At 44.6% G+C, this 4,924-nt stretch overlaps 1 long non-coding RNA gene across 2 annotated transcripts; it reads right to left on the reverse strand.

The window, feature by feature from the left end:
- Positions 1-1,386: 1,386 nt before the first annotated feature.
- LOC120706995 lies at positions 1,387-4,649 on the reverse strand. 2 transcript variants are annotated; one of them, XR_005688625.1, is made up of 5 exons: positions 4,211-4,619; positions 3,877-4,019; positions 2,209-3,199; positions 1,918-2,108; positions 1,387-1,743 (listed from the first exon to the last, which is right to left on the reverse strand). It is a non-coding gene; the product is annotated as an uncharacterized LOC120706995 (long non-coding RNA). The 2 variants fall into 2 exon arrangements; XR_005688624.1 differs by having other exon boundaries at positions 1,918-3,199; positions 4,211-4,649.
- Positions 4,650-4,924: the final 275 nt, after the last annotated feature.

Below are 4,924 nucleotides of genomic sequence, written 5' to 3' on the forward strand. Positions count from 1 at the left end.
CCAAGCCTGGGCACCTCGCCCACAGCTATCGAGCTACTTGGTCCTACCGTGTGCATAGATAGAAAGCAACCTCAAATAAGTAGAACTTTCTACTTATGCAGACTCAGGATCCGCAGATCAAAGAAATTAGTTAAACAAGTAACTAAGGCAGAAAGTAAAGCTAGCGAGAAACTGAAGTTGAGACAATGAACTTACTCAAGATATATTCCTCCGAGGTGGATACAAAATATGGAGTAAGACCGAGAGAACTCGAGTCTGCTCCTTTAGCTTGGTTGCACCAAAGCTCTCACCTCACTCTCTACCTATTCTAATACAAAGAGAGTAGAAAATGAGCACTCTTCTCAAGTGGATGGTGTGTCTTGAGAGTGAGGAGTGCAGCTCCTTTTATAGGGTCTTGATGTCGGTAACTTGGTTGGAGCTTCACTTGTACGCGAAGAATATTCTCTGCTTAACTCCCACGCGAAAAAATGGAGGTGAGACGCTAACATGTGGGGCCGGCCGGCCTCCCCTAGGCCGGCCGGACTGGGGTTGTCGTCAATTTCCCACCGCCTTCTCGTGGATGCTCCTGATTCATTCCTTAGGTCGTTAACAATTGCGTAGCTTCAACGGTGGCAGTTAGGGGCCGGCCGGCCTGGCTCTGGCTTGTCTCGGCCTCTCATTGTTCTGACACGTTTGTAGACGGTTGCATGTTGTCCCTCAAGTCAGTTTGGGTCTTGACTCTTTGGTTAGTCATTGCAGGTGGACCCAATTGGACTTGGTGCAAGCCTTTCGGTCTTAACTTGTGACGCTTGTGTGAGACAACACGCTATTTGCTTGATCTTGTGTTTAGGATCATCATTGTAAAGTTGTACGACGAGTTTCCACAGGGGGTAGGCCGGCCGGCCGGCCCTAGAATTCTCCCAATTTGGCTCATATTTATATATGTTGTACCTGAATTCAAATATTCACCAAAACTTGTGAAACTCACCAAAAATATCCCCCAACCGCTCGCCATATACGACGACGCTGGTAGTCTGGGCGGCTTCTGCAGCCTGGAAGATCCATACATAGTGCAAGTGCGTTATACGACGATTCCAATGTCAATTCCAATGTTTTCTGACTAATAATATCTTTCACCATTGGTGTGAAGTTGAATGACTAATATACAGATTTTTGTTGAAACGCCATTTTTGTCAAAACATATAATATTCTCATTCTAGAGAAAGAAAATATATTAATTCCAGCCAAGATGATCGTTCAGGTTATTGAGTAAAACCGTAACAAATTGTGATGTGTGCAAACCTGACAGTCCTAACGCATATATTCAACACAAAATAGTACTATATTCAATATAGAGTAAAAATCACAAAAAAAAATCTAGGAAAGATGAATGAACAATTCAAAGACTAGCAAAACAACAAACCCTTCAAAAAAAGTAAAGAGTTAACTATATGAAAAAAAATAAAAAAGGATTAGGATCCATAAAATCTGGTGAACTAAGTATATACACAGGAAACAATTTATTGAGATTGAATCTACAATCTAACAAGCGATGGGATACAAGTGAAGCGAAGAAGCTACAAGCGTATGGTGGCCTTCACCTACATCACACATGAATCTGCCATGTTGAGCAGAATTTTCTACACTCCCTCAAGCTATTTCAGTAATCGCCATCATCTGATAGCTTATTTGGATATCTTCCACAAGGCAAACAAAATTCAAGCTTGTTTGTTTTGACCAATCTGCTCTAATGTGATCTTAGAGCTGCAGGAAGATGGAAATAGTTCAAAATGACAACCCATATATAATTGATAGCTAATGATTCAGTAGAATGGTCACGGCACTGCATACAGGAGGCTCAATCCTTGTGGATGCATAATCAAAAAATCCTTTGTTAGTTTACCAGGCTTCTTAACAGAATGGATCAGAAATTAGTACCTTGTTAGGTAGGAGTTGCAGACTAGCACAGCTTAGGTTGCAGACTGACATTGTTGGAACTAGCGAGTGCAAAGAAGGCTCGTGCACCGCTGATGAAGTCTTGCAGCATAGCATAGCAGGTGACAACATTGAATTTGTGGGGCACTGCAACCATCGGAGCACCCAAGCTCCATTAGACTCTTGTTTCCATGCTTGTCCAAGGATGGAGCAAAAGTTAGAATTGGAAAAAAAGATTAGTATATTGCACCAAAACTATAGACATGGTCAATAGAACTGGAATAATTTCTTTACTAGTTTAGCTCCGATCCAGTACCAGCAAAAGCGAAGACTTCCGCCTTGTTGCTGTAATCTCAACCAAAATAAATCAACATACATGAATGGACGAGGGGTAATCTCAACCAAAGCTAATACATGTTGAGAATCATATCAATCATCCTAATTTGCTCCAATGCGCCTGCTCGATGCCTCACGTCTGATGATTTATCAGATGACCTCTATGCAGCAATAAACTCATCAACAATCACACCACACTGAGCAGCCAGCTGAAACTGAGCTATCACAATGCCCACAATTTAAATTTGAGTGGACCAGCAAGAAAGAATACCACTGTACACGACACAATGCTTGCAAATTATAGAACTGATCTGATATAGCAATTGATTATCTACATTTCTTAAATTCCATTCAAGGCTGGCATTTTATTTAACTTGGAAACAATGACAGCTATTCAGGGAAGCATGCTTTCACGCAATAGACATTGAGAGCTGACATACAAGGATAAAAACACACGAACACGAGCAGATCCCAGAGGAGCCATGAAGGATCCTAATCATCAAAACATGACAGTGAATGGTAATCCTACATATCTGCGGCTTAAGCATAAAATCCCATCCCAACCCACACTAAAGTGTATACATAATGCTGTAATGGAATGCATCACCAAACATTTTCTGAATAAAATTCATTTTGTATTCTAAACATGTAAAGAAAATAGAAAGCCATACTAGCAAATTAGGTTGAAAATGAGATTAGCTGTTTAAAAACCTTAACCGTTGGGTTTCACTTTTTCAAAGTTTATAACAATTCCCATGTGACATTTTCATCAATGGAGAAGGTGGCTGACTCATCTATACTAGATAGAATACGGATAAGCCTTCCAGGTTGCAAGAAAGGTAGATCATGTTTTGGGGATAGCCTGATAGGACAATATCATGGATAGACACACCAGAAGGCTCCAACGGACCCGACCGTCCATCTCCATCAGCAACTATGAGGTCTCGAGCTGGAAAAAAAGAAAAATTTCTCACAAGAGTGATCTAAGGTTGGTGATCAAATTGATGCAATGAAGAAAAAAAACTCTTGCGATATACATATTTCACTAGTAATTTCAACTCTTTAAAAAGGAGGAAATAAAGAGAATCATGAATCACATAAAAGCATCAGGATACTTCCCCTAACATGGACAGTGACAATATCTGGACGGGATGAGGAGCATAAAATCAACTAGCTGAATACGGTCTTTTTACAAGTGCTGATCAATTTTTAATATATCTGCCTGAAAGATCTTTGGCAAAATCTTTTAGTATTTTCTATTCTTGTATTCTTTAGTGGTCTGCTCGTCGAGGCCACTAGTCCATCTAGATTCACTGCAGAACCACCTAACATGTAGAGAAGACCTCTGAATCTCTCTGCTGCCTAATTGTGTTCTAACTATTCTAAACCTCAAGAAACAAAGAGCAGGAGTAGAACAGGGCATGATAACATATCAACAACACTGCAAATAATAGTTTCAGGTAGTGTCTACCATTTTTCCCAAAGCTATAACATCAACTCAGGGTACAGAGAACATCCGGCTAATGCATGTATAGCTGATTATATCATGAACTGCGGTAGGATGAACGCGATTAAGTAGAAGAAATAATTCGAGAAGTGAAAATGAAATCAGGAACCGATCCATACCTGGTCTGCTCTACCCCGCCATGAACCTTCTCCCTGCGTGCATCTTGAGGCCTTGGGAGCTCTTCCTCTGAGCCAGATAGAGGCTGCCTTGCCTTGCCTTCCCTTCCCTCCTTCAGCAGCATGGGTAGATGGTGACGCAGCACCTGGGCGTCGTGCAGAGGAGCATGAACACGAGCGCGATGAGGGCGGCAACCAGAAAAAGATGGGGAAATAGAAGGAGCGGGATGATGGCAGCGACCAGAAAAAGATGGGGAAATAGAAGGAGCGCGATGATGGCGCCGACCAGAAAAAGATGGGGAAATAGAAGGAGACCATGACCCAGCGGAGGAATCACCTGATCAGAAGGCACGCCGGAAAGACGATCGACGTTAGATCGGTCTCGCGGAACGGCGACCGGAGGAGTGAGTGGCGTCGGGAATGGGAGGGCGTCGCCTTGACTGAGGGCACACGCAGGAGCTGGCCGGTGGTGCAGTCCCCCGATCGGCGACGGGAGGAACGGCGGACGGATCGCGAGTTGGGCGGCGAAGCGGCTTCGGGAAACCGGCGACGGGAGGAGTGAGCGGCGTCAGGAATGGGAGGGCGTCGGATTGACTGCGGGGGGCACGCAGTGGCTCGCCGGCGGTGCCAGCCCCAAGATCGGCGACGGAGGAACGGCGGACGAATCGCGAGCTGGGAGGCGGAGCGGCATCGAGGAAACTGGCCGCGACGGGGGGCGGAGGAACCGATTCGGGGGTGGGGCGGTGGGGATGAGGCCACACGGAACAAAACGTGACGAAAAAATCCAGAACAAACCGTGACAGAAATAAACAGGACGAGGCGGGGAAAAATCGGACACCGCGATGCACCGGAGGTTGGCTCGGTGTTGGCCTGGTAGTGAATAATATTTGGTAACTAGGGTATAATCACCGTGTTCGGCAGGTTGGAGCTGAAGGCTGGAGCTGGAATGGTGTGAGAGAAAAAAAATGTTACATGGCTGGTGGCTGGATGCTAGTGCTGGAGGAATGTGAGGGAGGAATACTGTAGGGCTGGAGGCACCAGCCTCCAGCCG

This window comes from Panicum virgatum, chromosome 5K, assembly GCF_016808335.1.
Source record: "Panicum virgatum strain AP13 chromosome 5K, P.virgatum_v5, whole genome shotgun sequence".
In the NCBI taxonomy this organism is placed as follows: domain Eukaryota; kingdom Viridiplantae; phylum Streptophyta; class Magnoliopsida; order Poales; family Poaceae; genus Panicum; species Panicum virgatum.